At 61.7% G+C, this 16,674-nt stretch overlaps 1 long non-coding RNA gene across 1 annotated transcript; it reads left to right on the forward strand.

Moving 5' to 3' along the window:
• The first annotated feature begins 1,510 nt into the window (after positions 1 to 1,510).
• On the forward strand, positions 1,511 to 11,124 carry LOC141733617 (uncharacterized). The gene is made up of 3 exons (XR_012584351.1): positions 1,511 to 1,665; positions 9,990 to 10,177; positions 10,292 to 11,124. It is a non-coding gene; the product is annotated as an uncharacterized LOC141733617 (long non-coding RNA).
• The last annotated feature ends 5,550 nt before the right edge of the window (positions 11,125 to 16,674 follow it).

A 16,674-nucleotide genomic window follows, 5' to 3' on the forward strand; every position in this document is an offset into this window, starting at 1 on the left:
TGCGGTACCTCCTCTGGTGCAGCCGAGAGCAGCAGCCACCAAAACAAGCACTGCTTAGAATCACAGTTTGGGTGGGAGGGGACCTTCAAAGGCCATGGAGTCCAACCCTCTGCCCTGGGCAGGGACATCTTCAGCTAGATCCGGTTGCTCAGAGCCCCGTCCAACCCGGCCTGGGATGTCTCCAGGGATGGGGCATCCACAACTAACGTGGGCAACCTTGATGTACTTTAGGATAACCTGGGCCAGGGGCTCACCCCCCTCACAGGGAAGAATTTATTCCTCAGATCTCATCTCAATCTCCCCTCTTTCAGTGTAAAACCCTTCCCCCTCGTCCCATGGCTCCCCTCCCTGATCCAGAGTCCCTCCCCAGCTTTCCTGGAGCCCCTTTAGGGACTGGAAGGGGCTGGAAGGTCTCCCCGGAGCCTTCTCTTCTCCAGGCTGAACCCCCCCAGCTCTCTCAGCCTGTCCCCACAGCAGAGGGGCTCCAGCCCTCCCAGCATCTCTGGGACCTCCTCTGGCCCCGCTCCAACAGCTCCGTGTGCTTCTCATATTGGGGGCTCCAGAGCTTCCTCCCTCCAACCATCGTCTCCGCTGCCACCGACGCTGCGGAGCCCTGCCCGGGCGGGAACTGGAGCGTGTCTCGGCCGCAGCCCTGCCTGCTTTTCACGGCGCGGAGGCGGCAGGTCCTTGCCCACGCCTGGAATGCCCACAGACCCTTCGGTGAACCCCGCGCTGCCGCCTGTCCCTCGCCCTGTGGCAGCCGAGCTGCGGACACGGGCCTTAACCCGGGCGCTGGGGGAGGCTGCGGCCCGCCGCCGGCTCTGTGCGCCGCACGCTCGGCACCCCTTCGCCCCCGGCGCTGCCCCGGGCCGGCTCTGCCCGGGCTGCGTGTGCCCGGACGGGGGCGGTTCCGCCGTCTCCCCCTGGGCCGGGCAGCGAGCACCGCCCGGGGGATCACTACAAGCGGGGAGCGACACAAAAGCACCCCCCCAGCAGCCCCGCACCCCGGCGGCCGCGTCGCCTGACCCCGGCCGCCCCCGCCGGCCCGTTCCCCGGTGCGGAGCCGAGCGGAGCCGGGCGCTGGGAGCGGCCGGGCCGCTGCTCCCCGTCCGCCGCCCTCCCGCGGAGCCCGGCGGCGGCGGCGGCGGCGGCGGCGGGCGGGGCGGCCCCGGGGCGGGCGGCGCCGCTAGAGGGAGCCCTGCGCCCGGGAACGGGCCGGGGGGCCGGGAGGGACCGGGGAAACACTGGGAGGGACCGAGGGGCACCGGGAGGCCGCGGGAAAGACCGGAGAGACACACCGGGAGGGACCAGGGAGATATCAGGAGGCACCGGGAAGACATCGGGGGCCACCGGGAGGGACCGGGGAAACACCGGGAGGGACCGAGGGGCACCGGGAGGCAGCGGGAAAGACCGGAGAGACACACCGGGAGGGACCAGGGTGATATCAGGAGGCACCGGGAAGACATCGGGGGGCGCCGGGAGGGACCGGGGAAACAGCGGGAGGGACTGAGGGGCACCGGGAGGCAGCGGGAAAGACCGGAGAGACACACCGGGAGGGACCAGGGAGATACCAGGAGGCACCGGGGGACACTGGGAGGAACCGGGAAAACACCGGGAGGGACCGAGGGGGACCGTGAGGCATTGGGAAGGACCAGGGAGATACCGGTGGGCACCGGGAGGGACCGGGGAAACACCAGGAGGGACCGAGGGGCACTGGGAGGCACTGGGAAGGACCGGAGAGACACCGGGAGGGACCAGGGAGATATCAGGAAGCACTGGGGGGTCACCAGGGGGCACTGGGAGGGACCGGGGGGCACCAGGAGGGACCTTGAGGCACCAGGGGGGCAGGATGGCTCTGGGCGGCTTGGCCAGGAGCTGCACCGGGAGCTGCACCGGGAGCTGTGCCGCCGGCGGGGCTGCCAGGGCAGCAGAGCTGCTGTGCGTTGCTACCGGGCTCACGCCTGGCAGCTTTCCTCCGAGGAAAACGGGTGATCGCTGACCAGCTGATCCCATCAGCACTACTGTTACCAGAATGGTCACACAAGTGCCAAGAGAAACTCTAAACAAATTGGCTCAGCAAAACCAACCCAGTCCTCCCATCAAGCGCCGGGAGCTTTGCGTGCTAAATTAATTGGCAAAGCAGGGGTGGATGTGTTTGGGCCCAGCTCAAACCCGCTGGGGGCAGCTGCGCACTCACACCTCTCCCCTGGGCCGGGGCTCACGCTGCAGGGTCGGGCGGCAGCCCCCGAGCACGGCGTGCGCGCTGCCCGGCCACGCTGCGCCAGAGCATCTCGCAGGGGAGAGGCGCCATGGGGCGAGCAAAACCCTGGCACAACAGCAGGGCAATGGCCCGCACGGGCTGGGGGGGCCTGCAGTGGGGTGTTGGGGGACGCAGGGTGCTGGCGAGGCTCTGTTGGGTGCAGGGGTGAGCACATCATGTATCCGCAGCTCCCAGGAGTGTCCCTGGGGAAGCGTGGCTGTCCCCCAGACACTGTAACCGCCAATTCCGCTGGGAGAAAGCGCTTTTGCTTCGGTGTGCAGTCACCCTGCAGCGTCGGCTTCAGGCTGTGCCGGCCGCGGTGCCTGCGGACACAGTTTGTTTGCACAATCCAGCCGCCAGCCAGACCTGGCTCTCGCCCTCCGCCGGGGCGCAGGCAGCCAAGGAAGGCTTCAAGCGCTGAGTGTTGTTGTGAAAAGTTTTCATGCTACAGGTTTAGCACAAGCAAACATGCCAAGAAGCTGAGGTCTGCTTACCCCACTTTCCTGCCCTGCTATTTCAGCCCAGGCCACCGCTGCTGATAACCCCTGGGCGCCGTCCAGGCGCCTCAGCCACCGCCATGGCCTCGTCCCCCGCCAGCCACGGGCAGCGACCCACCACAGCAGCCGCAGCAGCAGGTTAAAGGGTCCGGGGAAATCAGTTTGGGGGCAATCATCTCTTGGGACGAGGACAGAGAAAGTAGCAGATGCAGGGCTGGGCTAGAGTCGGGCGTGGAAATGCCGCCTTCCTGGGTTTCAGTTCTCCATCCTGCTGGTGTGCATTTCCCGGTGCTGCCCGGCTCCATGCGGCTGTACCTGCTCCATCGTCGGCTCCTGCCCTGCAGCCGTGGGGTCGCAAACTGCCTTTGTAAAATCAGCGTGCGTGGCTGCAGCGGTGTTTGCAGCGATGCAATTGCTACACAAACCAGTTTGGGTTCAGCTAAGTGGGAACCAGTGGGTGTCCAGCTGAAAACACACTCCCGCAGCGCTGCGTGGTTTCAGGTCCACGGGGGCCACTGTTCCCACGTACCCTCAATGCCTCGAGCTGCCCCTGGCTCGGGCCGAAGGGTGGCGAGGGGCGACGAGGGGCCAGCGCTGCTCCCAACGAGCTGGCGCCGTGGGTCAGCCTGGCTGCTGGGCCCCATGGGGACCCCCTGGGTGATGCTTTGGCAGCTGGAGCCGGTGCTGGAGCCGGGCTGGCTGCGTTGGTCCCAGCTCGCTCCCGGGCCAGGGGGGTCTCGGGCCGTGCAGGGCTCGCCCCGCCACGGGCTCCAGTCTCCCGCACCGCGCTCCCACGGGGTGAGCGGGTCCCATGTGCCGCGCAGAAGAGGGAATCCAGCTGAAGAGCTGCCTCTGATGGTTTTCATCCTGCTCTGAAAGCAAAGAGGGGAATTTGTTTCCTGGGAGTCCAAGAGCTGTTTACACGCTGATGAAGCAGCTCCATGTCCTGCTCCTGAAGAGCCCGAGGAGCAGCACGTTCGCGGGGCCTGGGCACGAGCTCGCTTTGCACCCACACGTCGCCGGCAGAGACACCCTCTGGAGCCCTCCGCGCTGCCCCCTGCTCCCCAGCTGCCCCCCAGCCCAGGGACGGGGCTGCGGCCGCCAGTGTCTGCAGCCAGAAATGGTGACAGGTTCTCCAGAGCGTGGGGCCGGCAGGGCCACAAGCCCCACATAAATGCTGGTGACGGGGTGGACGGAGAGTGGGGGTCCGCAGGGCGTCCTGCAGCCACAGCTGCCCACGGCCACGTCTGGGGCCAAGCAGGAGCGTGGGGCTGAGGGCGGTTCGTGCAGAGCAGCGTGGTGACAAAATGGATGGAGACGGGCACACGGCCTGGCCATGAGCAAGCGGGGGGCAGGACGGGCACCCCTCCGGTGCCCAGGCGGGTTTGTGGGAGCCCCCCAGTGTGTGGTTGCCCAGGCCCTGTGGGGTCCCGGCAGCACGTCCCGGGCAGCCCGTCCTCCCCGGGCGCAGGAGCCCGGCTCTGCCACAGCTGCCTCTCGTCTGCAGGAGCCTCCCGGGCAGCCCAGCCTGGGCCGCGTGATTAATCTCTTGTCACAGAAGAATAGGGAGAACCAGCAATTAATAAACCCCGTCTTAGGCAGTAACCCGGCTCTGCCGTCCCCCCGTAAACCTCGCCCTGTTCCTGCCCGTGACTCGGGATGCGCCGGGTGCCGGGCACGGGCGCAGCCCAGATGTTATTGTAGGGGCTGCCGCGGGGAGCGGGGTCAGAGCTGTTTGACGAGGAGGAATCGCCATCGGGAGGATGTTTGTTTTTGTAGCAGCTGGATGTGTCTCGGGGAGGGATGGGAACGTCTTCTGTCACTCGTGGGCCGGGAGGAGGCTGGCAGGGCAGGGATAAAGCTCCTGACAAGTTTGGACTAGCAGGCGAGTTGATTAGCTGAGAGATGAAAATTCACAGCTCCGCTCTCGCAGGGGCCGCGAGCTGCTGGAGATGTGTTTATGCGAGGGGAGAGCACCCCCGTGCACGCTGCCTGCAGGCCCGGGGAGCCACGGCAGCGCCGGCCGGGCAAAGCGCCTGGGCCAGCACGGCGTCCCCCCGGCGAGGACGCTGCAGGGCCGGGGCAGCGCGGGGGCAGCGGGGACGGGGGGATGCGAGGCAGCGTGTCGGGGGGGTTGGGCATCCCGAGTTCTCCACAGCCCCATTGCTGGCTGACGGAGCAGCACCGCGGCAGCCTGGACGTGCCCATGTCCCGCCGTGGCCATGGGGGTCTGGACACCCGGCGCTGCCTCGGGCGGTGCTGTGCAGCCGGGGGCAGAACAGAGACCCCGGGCGTGAGCAGGGACCCTCGTCAGCTGAGGCCGGGCTGGGTCTGATGGTGCAGATTACCCGGTGATAGACAGAGATAAATGCGTACAGCTGGAGGCGGAATAAATCGATGCTATATGTTGTATAATTGTCTTGAAAATAAGGTAATGACTGGCTCTTGGAATGCTTTGATCTTATCAGAAAGACAAGGAATACACTAATGGCTTTAATTAGACTTTCGGGGATGAAATGAATTCGGCCTCCTGGGTGAGCTGGTTTCTGGAATTGACCACTGGTGGGGATAGAAAGGCTTTAATCAGATTTAGGCTCTTTAATACCCACAATGGTGTGTGTCTGCATGTGTGATACAGACCTACTGTCATGCCTGGGTTGGGGGGCGGGGGGGTCTGGGCTGCTGTGCGTTTAGGAGCCTTTTCTCAATGTACTTTCCCATTCGTGTTTGAGCTCTGCAGAGTCTACTATTTTTATTTATTGACTTTTAAAGGAAAGTTGAAAACAACTTGTCAGAAAGCAGTGGAGAGCTGGTAATTGTTTAATTTCCCGACAGTGGGGTCATGGCAGCTGCTCTGGCAGCAGGGCAGCGTGCTGGCCACGCTCGAGCATCCAGAGCAAGCAATCGCCAATTACCGCAGCTTAATTATTGCAAGTAATGGCTACGGTCAAAGCAACAGAAAAGTTTCTTATCTCTCTAGGAACACATCGTCGTGTTGTCCCCCGGAACACGCAGAATACGCGGCATTCAGTGCGTGGGGGACGAGCGGGGTCTGACTCAGCGCCGTGACTCACCGGGTGAAGCCGTTGCTCATCAGCCGCCGGTCGTGGTCCAGGCGCTGGGCGGGGGCTGCTGCAGCCCCCCGGGGGTCCCGGCCATGCCGCGGGGATGCTGCGGCTCTTGGGGGGTCCTGCCTCTCCTCCCCCCGGGCCCGGGGTGGCCCCAGAGGGGCCCCGTCCCTGCGTCCCCAGCGCCCGCGGGTTTGGCGGTTTTCACAGGCTGCACCTGACCCTCCCCTAGCGATTGCCCAGCGAAACCGGGCTGTTTCTGAGCAGCAGCCGCCCAGACGCTGACGCTAAACACCCAGCAGTTACTCTCCCCAGGCCGTGTTTACGTCTTCCCTGTTGTAACTACAGATTTGGATCATTTTGGTAGGTTGACATTAGCTATCGTGTTTCCCTTATGTTAATTTGTTGGGCTTAGATGAGCTCCTGAAAAGGATTTAATAACAAGAGCCGTTGCCAATGAAAGCACAACCTTGTTCAGCAGTTACTGTACAGCCAAATATTTTTGAGGCCAAGCCTCCAGGCGTGGTATGAGCTCCTCGTAAGTGGCTGAGGGTTGGTGTCGGACCGGGCGGGAGCGCGGCGAGGTCAGCGCTCGCCCCGCAGGGGCAGGAGGTGGATGGGGACGGCTCCCAGCTCGGCCAGGGCACCAGCCCCCCGGGAGCACCGCAACGGAGCTGGGGATGGGGAAAGCCACGGAGCTCAAGGCAGAGAGCACCGATATTTGGAGATTCTGGCTCAAATGGCAGGGCCACAGCAGTGACCCCCAAAACTGTGAGCAAGGCTGCGCCTGCTCCTCTCCCACACCCGCCGCGATGCCCACGCTGTATCTCCCATCCCGGAGGGGTGACCCCACACCAGCACGGTGGTGGGAGCCCCCCAGTCCCCAGGGCTGCAGCCCAGACCCTCCCACCAGCGCGGGGCCGTGGGTGCCCTCGTGGATGTCCCGCCGCCAGCACCGCGCTGGGGACAGGCGGGTGCGGGGGTGCCAGGGGACCCCAAACCGCCCCACCACCAGTGCCGCCCCACTCTCTGTGCTGCCCCCGCTTGTGACGAATCGCCCGTGTGTGTGTGCGGAAAGCTCCTCGCCGCAGCACAAACACACACACATGCTTAGTAACATAATCTCTTAAAAGCAAAATCCCAGAAATTCCTTTTTCTTCGTGGAAAATGTTGCCTGGGGGCGAAGCTCATAATGAAGGATGAAAGCTTAATCCTTGAGGTAGAGCAGGACTTGGGGGGGGAAGAGTATAAACATGACAGTTGTTGCTCAGTGAGTCGGAAAAAAAAGGTGAAGGGATAAAAGTTGTGGGGGGGCAGGATGGCGCAGGCCTGGGGGGGCCCGGCAGAGCATCCCGCCCGGCCATACCGCGTTCGGCATCTCAGCGCTGGCCATGGCAAGTGCATGGGGTTATCCCAGAACTTCGGCCACTGAAAAATGCTATTGCACTTTGGTAGGTGGAGGTGTGGGGAGAGTAGATTGTGCTCCGTACCTGTGTGAGCCACCGGCGGGCACAGCCCTGGGTCACCGGTATCGGCACCAGCAAAGCTGGGAAGGGGCTTCAATCAAGATCAGGCCTTGACCATTATAAAAGAAAACACCCGTGTGTCTGCAGATTGATTTTTCATGTTTTCCAGGCTGTCAGTACTGATGCTGGCAGGCGATGTGACAAAGCGCGGTGGTGGGAGCAGCGTGTGCAGGCTTCCCAGGCCGGTGGGACAGAGCGGACGTCCCCGAGCGCTGGAGGAGCCCGTGGGGACGGTGTCCCGGGGCGGGCGCTGGCCCTGCGGCGCAGGAGCAGCCCCAGCATCCCTGACACACTGGGTGGGGGATGCAGGTGTTGTCCCCAGACCTGTCCTCAGAGTGATTTTTCTCCCTGGGGAGGGGATGCTGGGCGTGCTGGGCGTGCTGGGCGGTTGAGGGTGGGGGTCCCCATCTCCTGCCTGTGATTTGCTGTTCCCAGCTGCCTCTCCGTCGTGGAGCACTGTCCTGTGCCACCCATGGTGGCTTTTGGGAGCCGTGGGTGCCAGCTCCCTGACTGTTGGGGAGGCCACGGCAATCGGCACCCAGACGTACCGCTGGACTAATGGCTCCCCGGCGGGTCAGCCCAGGTCATGTCAGTCAGAGCCATCGTGCGTTCCCAGGGGAAGTCACAAGACAAAAGCTCCCAACTGTCTGGGAAAGGGGATTTTGCAGCCCAGCGGTTCCTCCCCACCTGTCAGGGTGCTGCGCTCGCTCCCCGCATGGCATCCCCAAGCCATCGGCATCCAGTCCGAGAGCGACCACCAGCCGGGCTCTGCTTCTCGCGTATATTTTTCAATCAGGGAGAGCAGTGGCGGAGGTGGGGTTACACTCTCCAGAGCTCAACCTGCTCTGCCTTTGCTCACTGCGCAGTGACGCTGTTTACGCACTCGGATTCCAGCCCTCTCCTCTCTCGCGGCCATGAAGATGTATTTCCTCTTGTGCCATTTCTCCTTCTGGCAGGCAGGCTCCCAGGTGGGTCTGGAAAATGTCAAAGTGGGAAATAAAGTTGTTCGCTGCAAAAAAAAAAAAAAAAAAAAAAAAAAAGAGTGAAAAAAGGGAAAGAAAAAAAAAAAAGGCCCAAGTGGCGCAGTGCTGGGAGCCGCCGGCACTCGGGCAGTTTGGGTGCTGCAGACAAGGACCGCCTCAAGAGCCCAGCGCCGGGCACGACGGCTCTGCCACCGCCAGCCCTGCACCGCGGGTGAAGTCTCTGTGGCTTTTTTGTCCCCGGAGCAAGACAAAATAACAGCGGCACAACGCACCTGTGTCACCCGCGGCCCTTGGACCTCGCGGTCAGACCGGGTTCCTGCAGTTTTCCTGCCGGGAGCATGTGCTGCCCCCCCTGGGCTCGGCCTCATCCTGCTCAGACGGATGACTCTATTTCTCTGAAGTGACTAATGGGCGAGCGCATTCCCAGCTCCGCCATCATCTGGTTCTCCAAATGTCAGTGGTGATTAGCACTCACACACACACGCCCTGATGTTTTGGGGCGGAATTGGGACCTGCACCCCCCGTCTGCCTCGGGCTCGCTGCCCCCTGCGCCTGTCACGTGGGGAGAGGGGACGTGGCGGGGGCAGGAATCCAGCCCTGGTGCTCCCGCTGCTGCTGTCACCACACTCACCGCCACCTGCAACGGGGCCAGTGCATCCCACGGCACCGTCTCGGTTAGAGGGATGCCGAGGGATGCAAAGGCTCATGGACCTCATCCCGGCTCTGCATCCAGCACCGCACAGTTAAAAAAAAAAAAAAAAAAAAAACACCCAAAATGGATTTCTCTGGCAGGAATTTGTGCACGGTTTAGGGAGTGGAAGCCATGGGCAGGTGGCTGGGTTGTGGTGAGCTGCCCTGGTGACGGGACGGCGGCACCGCTCTCAGATGGAGCCACCGTCACCCTGTCTCCAGCCACCAGCCCAAGCCCTCACCCGGTGGGAGCCACGGGCACAGCGGTGACAGGCGGCATGGCAGCAGCACGAGCGCCCACGGCCGCAGTGCGGCGAGACTGCCGGTGCCGGTGCCGGTGCTGGTGCCGGTTCCACCGGCCGCGCTGCCTGGCAGGAGAGGCTCAACCCGCACGTGCTGGCGTGCGTGAGCTCCCGGGACAGGCCAGGCCGTGACAGCCCGCAGGAGCGCCGGGGCTGGGCACAGATGCTGCAGATTAGAAAATTAAAAGCTGGGAGGTTTCTGTTGAAGACATTTTTCCGTTCGCGAAGCCATGGGGTGGAGCGGGCCGGGGAGGGGGGGGCGGCCGCCGGCAGCAGCAACAAAAGGCAGAAGGGGGAGGGGAGCACGAGGGAGAGATTTTTGATTCATACTCAAAAATTACCCAAACTTTATTGCCAAAATGTCTACATTTTTATGTGCTTAAGCACAGTGAGTTATGGAAATCTTAAAACAATGGAATGATCTCCTTCATTGCCCTGACGCGTTCGAAGTCACCACCCCTCCTAACCAAGTGGAATCTCTTTTTCTGCTTTATTGACTTAGAAAAATGTCTCTGCTATCAACACCCTCTGTGTGCATCTCATAAATACCAGGGTGGGACACGGGGCTTTTGGCGGGCGTTTTTTATAAACCCATCTCTGCCCCGGCCCTTCCTCAAGAAGCTTTTTTATGGCGTTAGGTTGATTTGGCAAATTTTCCTCTAGAACCTGCCTGAACAAGAGGGGCTGCAAATTCCTTGAATCAAGTCCAAGCATAGAGCGCTCTGGTTCCCCCGCGCTCCTCTTCGCTCTGTGGGAGTCCCTTATCTGTCAGTCACGTCCTGATCTTATAAATCTTCCGCAGCTCGACGTGAGCGCGTTACAGGGTGTGTCGTACACGCTCCATCTGCCAGGTAAGGGACCGCGGGGGCGAAAGCCAGCGCCAGCATCCAGCTGGAGCACGTGCTGCACAGTCCTGGGCAGGCAGAATAAAGTAGGTATAATTATTTTTTTTTTGCATTGTGTAGCAGACCCGTTCTGAGCACAACAGGAGCAGAGATGGGACGCGTGCATCCGTCCCCCTCCGCAGCCACCGCACGCCAGGCTCCGCGCCGGCAGCGCCCGCAGCGGTGATGCTCCGCTGCAGGAAAAAACCCTTCCTGCACCGCCAGGCCTGCGTAGGAACCGGTAACCGACCCTGCAGCGAGGGCCAACGACAAGAACAACACGCACCGGGGCGGTTTCCTTCGCTGCTGAGATAATTCCCCTTCCAAAACTACACCTTCCTCACCCCCCCAGGCTGTGCAGAGCCCGGCCACATAGGCCTGGGCTCTGATTTACAGCCTGCTTCCGACAGAGCTACGAGCAGAGAAAGTGCTGATCAGGGAGAAAATGAGGAGCAGAGTGGGGAGAGGAGGGGGGGTTCTGCCGGGGAGGTTTCAGAGCCGGGGGGGAAGCGCAGCCCCGGCAAGGAGCCCTCCCACCCCGGCTGCGTCCACCGGCCACGGCGAGGGATGCCCGTGGCCGAGGAGCGGGGCAGAGAGCAACGGCAAGGACGAAAACCAAGAGGAGCTTTGGGAGGAATCGAGGCAGGGCCGGGCAGCCCCGACGTCTGCACAAACCCCTCCACCGGGCCCGTGTTCGCCGGGCGCAGGGCGCAGCCCGGCCGTCCTGTCCCGCTCCCAGCCCGCCCGCGGGGAAACCGGGCAAGCCGCGGGAGAGCGGCTCCAGCCCTATAAACTGACACAGTTGTTTATAATATTCCTAAGTGCCATTGCGGGATGATAGCAATTCTCTGACAGGGAAAATTTACTTTTTTCCTTCTTTTTTTAAATAAAGTTAGAAAGCTGCAAGACCCACAAAAGATGTTTTGGCTATTATTCAGGGTTTGTTTGTTTTTCTGCTTCCTATAAGTGACACACTGAGGGCCATTTGCTGCTGGTAATGTTACAGCCTTATCCCGGTGCCGTCAGCACAGCACTGCGCTCAGGCTGAACCGCGCAAGTTGTCTCCCTGCTGGCACGCGGGGCCGAGGCTTTTGCTGCTCCCCCTCCGCTGCCCCGTCCACCCACCCTCGCTGCCCGGGGACGCTGGCAGCGCAGGGGACGTTGGCCGAGCAGAGAGCAGAAGCAGCACCAGCGCCGGGCTGCAGCGCCGGGGGGATGCCAGTCCTGCCGCTGCACCCACCCTGCAGCCAGCACGGCAGCGACGGGGCTGGGAGCGATGGGGCTGCAGGGCAGCGGAGCATGGGGCATGGAGCATGGAGAATGGAGCAAGGAGGAAGGAGCAAGGAGGAAGGAGCATGGGGCATGGAGCATGGAGCACGGCGCATGGAGCGTGGAGCACAGAGAATGGAGCAAGGAGGAAGGAGCATGGAGAATGGAGCATGGAGCACAGAGCATGGAGCATGGAGCAAGGAGCATGGAGCACGGAGCATGGAGCACGGAGCATGGAGCATGGAGCAAGGAGCATGGAGCATGGAGCAAGGAGCATGGAGCACGGAGCAGGCAGCAGCCTCTTGCAGCTCCTTGGCCAAAGCGCCTGCAGCCTCCTGAGCCGCCCGCAGCTGAACTTCCTGGGAAAGCGGCTTAGATTTGAATGGCTGGAAGTTAAAAGTTGTTGACCTTCTGGATAAAACTTATCTGTGCACATTTCACATCCCGAGGAATGAAACCATTACTTTGTCATTACTTTTTGTGTGGAAAAACTCCTCTGTAGGAGTCAGGCGCTTTGCTGAAGACACTGCAACCTCCAGTTTGCTTATATTGTGCTAAAACCAAACAAACAAACCCTGGCAGACACTGGAGAGCTGCGGTAACCCTCCAAGCTACAAAAGGAGGAAGGAATTGTCAGGCCCTGGGTACGGGACACGGCACAGCTCTGGCGAGGCCGCCGGGCTGAGGGACAGGCACCCCTCCAGCAGTCGTGCCTTCGGGTGTCAGCAGCCGCGGCTGCTTCCCGTGGCCAGGGACGGGGCTGACATGTCACAGACCTGTCCTCTCCATCGGCCGAGGAATAAGGAAGACAGTCACAGCCCGGAGCAGAGAGCAGGGCTCATGGAAACCGCAGCTGGACAGGTTGATGGAGATCAGGGCTCGTGTCCCTGCGGGGTGACGCAGTATCACAGCAGCCTTTGCAGGAGGCAGGACGAGCTCGGCCCGCGACGGATGCTTCCCGACAGCGGTGCTCTTGGAGGACACCCTGCCCCTCCATCTCGCTGTTGGCTGCATCGTCTGTCAGTGTAAGAAATCAGGCTGGAGGTGACAGTATCCCTACACCTCCTTGTCCTTGAGGAAAAAGCCCTGGAGGAGGTGACAGGATAATGCTAGCAAAGCAGCCAGGTATGACGGTGACTGCCATGGGCTGAGAGTCCCTTCTGCCCGGGGGCTTCCCAACCAAGCCCTCCTCACAGATGGACGCAGGGCACGGCTCTGCACCGCGCTCCGCAGGACGCCAGCGTTGCTCCATGGGAAGGTTTGTGAAACCCGCAGGACTGAGCCCATGAGCACTAAGGCAGTAATTCCCTCCTCAGAGTCATTTTCTGCTGGTGATGCTGGGGAAGCGCTCGCCTGGTCCTGCCGAGCACCCCCCACACTGCTGGCCTCTCGGGGCATAGCACTCACACAACCCTCCTCGTAAAACCCTCCCGGCGGCACCACTGGGCAGAAACGATGCTGATGCCTCCGCAGCTCACAGCGGGTATTTCATCTTGGCCTGTATCTTTGGGAAACAGGAATTTAGACTTAGAGGACCTTGCGACTTTCCCATCCAAGTTCCCAAATCCCCTCCTGCCCCCGGGAAGCAGGGCTCAGCTCCGGGCTCAGCAGCGCAGCCCTTCCCACGGCCGCGGTTGGTGCTGCCCCGGGCACCGCAGCCCCGGCCCCGCAGCTCTGCGGGATCTGCCGAGAGCCAGGAAACAAGAGATGGGAAGTTTATAAACATGCCACAGATGGTTTATGGAAAGAGGTTATGAAATGCAACTAAATGTTTTATAAAGTGTCCTGATTGCACTCCTCGGTCACGGTGTGATTTTGATCGTAAATCAGAAAACGAGCCGGCGCTGGAGAACTGAAGGGCAGGGGACGGCCAGGAGGGCAGGGGAGCGACACGGGTCCTGGGGGTTCCCTTCGGCACTTGTGCCCGGGGTCCTGCAGCCGGGACATCCGTGCCCCACGGATAACTAGTCCCAAGCGGGAGAGAATCGCCCCTGATGTGCCGGTGCTCCCCGCGCCCAGCAGCCCCGCGCCCTCGCCAGGGCCAGCCCCCACCCTGCCCGATTCTGCTTGTTTAAAATGCAGCCTTCGCTCTGATGATACGCACATTATGCCGCGAGGGTGAAGGGGCCGATGGGGCAGCGGGGGCTGCTGGGCTGAGGGCGTTTCAGAGGGACCCTGTGCAGTGCCAAGACCCGCGGGAACGCACCAAGCCCACGGCTCCATCGCTCGTGGCTCCATCGCCCCCGGCGGCTCCAGGGCACCAGCGCGGTGACAGCCGGACGCGCAGGTGGAACAAAGGGACAAACCCGCCGGCTGGCCCTGGGCACCTGAGGAGCGGCAGGGAATGTTGGCCAGAGAAGAGAAGCGAATATCAAGGGCTCACAATGAAACCACACTGAAGCGCGTGATTTCTGGCCGCATTCAGGGTGGCAGCACGCTGCCTCGCAAGCGCTCCCGGGAGGGAGCAGCGACGGTGGGTGTTTACTGGGGACGGGCACAGCCGCCGCAGGGCAAGTCTGAACCGTTTCCTCCCACCTGCGGCAGCCACTCTGCGTGGCCAGCGCTGGGACACTGCCTGTCACCGTCCCCGGGAAGCACAACCGACCCGCTCCGTCCCTGGCTCCCGGCGCCACAGCAGGGAGAGTCCGTCCTCGCCCCCGGGACCGGAGCTCGTCACAGTGACCCAGCCGGGACTGATGCACAGTCAAACACCTCAAAACTTGGAAAAACTAATTAACAAAGCCCTAAAGCCCAGAGTGCAGCACAGGCATCATGTGTCTGACATTTGGCTTCTCATCCCTGAGCTGCTGGTCCAACAGCTCGCGAGCCAGAGGTTAAGCTTCCCGGTTCCTCTTTTTGATCTGCATCATTCACATTTTTCCATGTTGTTGGACACAATCAAAAAAAAAAAAAAATCCCTTTGAATTAGCAGTCAGGGCGAGACTCTAATTGCTTTCCCAGCTCCTCCCGTGTCAGGGCCGGATGCTGCCCAGGGACCTGCACACACCCGCTCAGCCCAGGAGCTCCACGGGGGAGAGAAGAACAAGGGCTGCGGTATGGGGTGGACAAACAGACAGCGAAACCCAGCTGAACAGGCTCTAATGCGAGCACCTTCGCACCAGCAGAGATGCTGCCTGGGCACCCGACATCCCCAAGGATGCTGCCTGGGCACCCCACAACCCCAGGGATGCTGCCTGGGCACCCGACATCCCCAAGGATGCTGCCTGGGCACCTGACGTTCCCAGGGATGCTGCCTGAGCACCTAACAACCCCAGGGATGCTGCCTGGGCACCCGACATCCCCAGGGATGCTGCCTGAGCACCGTCCCCGAGCCCCACAGGCAGAGCAGGGCGGGGATGCTCCCGGCCACGCGTGGCTCCGCGTGCATGGGCCGACTTGGCAGCCGTCTCTCTATCCATTACCAGCTAATGCAATGGAACTGGCTGACAATGGGCTCGGCGGCTGCCAAAATCCAACATGCGGCCTGCAGATGTCCCTGGGACCGGCAAACCCTGCTGGAAGATCCGTGCGGTACGAAAGGTTACCCTCAATTTGCTTCAGATGCTGCTCGCGCCGTTCGACAGCCATCATTGGAGGGGGGGCTCCTTCAGAGAGAAAAGCATAAATCCAGCTCTGCCGCCAGACTGTTGTTATCTTCTCTGGTTCACATTAAGTGACTGGGGTCATTTTTTTATATGTTGCAATTTGTCTTTTACCTGAGGGCATTACGGAAAGGAAAGAAAAAAAGGTGAACATAGCACGAAAGCAGGGAAGGAGCAGAGCCGTTAGTAGACAATTAGCTGAACTAACATCAGGTTCTCCCTAAAACATCAAAATGAAGATTAAACGTCGGCAGACACAGCTTATTCCTTGCCAGTGGGTCTGGCAATAAATCAGGGGCAGTGCCTGTGGCTGCAGGGCAGGAGAGGGCAGGGCTCATCCCCCCGGATGTTACAGGACGGGATTGGGACGGGAGAGACCCCCGCTGCCACCAGCACCGCCAGCCTCACGTCAGCCCCCCCGGCTCTGCTTCCGAAGGCCAAGGAGCGGGGTCGATGCAAACACCCAGCACAGCAAGCAGGCAGGCAGAGGGTGACGATGGTGCCACCACCCGAAGCCACTGAGTGCTGGTGTTTCAGGCTCCGTGCGATTCAAACCCGATGCCTCATTAGAGCATCTGCGCCGTGTTTCCAGAGCCAGTGGCCACGGGCTGTGTGTGGGCTTTCGTCCCGAGTGTGGGCTGACTTGGTTCAACAAGTGTTTAAAGAAATCCTGTATTTTATCAACTAGTATATTAAAGGCAAACGCACTGCTGGGAGCCCCAGGATAGGGAATGCCAGCACCACGCGGCATGGGGGGACACGGCAGGGCTGCGGCACGGGCAGGTCCCACTTGTCCCTCTCTGACGCCTGCATCATGCCGGCTCACCCGCAGCGAGCTCCACACGGGGCTGTGTCAGTGCCCCCCACAGACCCCCCCACGGTCTGTGCCCCGCAGCCTCCCTGGCAGCGAGGGCACGGCTTTGCTGGAGCCCAGGGAACCTTCCCACTGTTTCTCCCCACTTTAAACAAAAAAACCCTACTACTCACAGCCCTGCGGAGCCGGCAAAGCCGGCGACCCCGCTGGGCGGAGGCGCACGAGGAGAACGCTTGACTGGAAATGTTTACTGCGAAGATACACACAGAGCGCACTGGTGGGACAAGCCAGGGCGTATTGAGGTTCTGGCTTTGGAGAAGGGCACGTCCCTTGTGGAGAAACTGCTTTGGCAGGGGGGAAAATGCTTACCGCAATCTCAGCTGCCCCCGAAACAGTATTTGCCCTTCCTTTATGAGCCTGTAGAAATAAACAAACTTGGATTAGTCCCAGATTCCCCTTCCCGAAGGCAGGAAGAGGCTGGGCAAGGGACTGGGAGCCCTTCACCCTGCCCAGCCTGGCCCCCCTGCCCTGCCCGCGGCGGGGGCTGAGGATGCTCCGCGCAGCCCTCGTGCTCCCCAGGGCCGCATCCCTCCGGCCACGAGAACCTGCTGGGACTGGCAGCAACGCCCGTGGCGTCGGCCTGCGTTTGTCCGCGCCCTTCTCCCGAAGCAAAGCCCAGCCCGGGACGCGGCGGAGATTTATTTCTCCTGACAGGCACCACACACGCCGCTATTTTTCTTCATTGCTCTTGACACGGCTCTTGCCACACTGGGCAAACT

Source organism: Larus michahellis, chromosome 21 (assembly GCF_964199755.1).
Source record: "Larus michahellis chromosome 21, bLarMic1.1, whole genome shotgun sequence".
Taxonomy (NCBI): Eukaryota; Metazoa; Chordata; class Aves; order Charadriiformes; family Laridae; genus Larus; species Larus michahellis.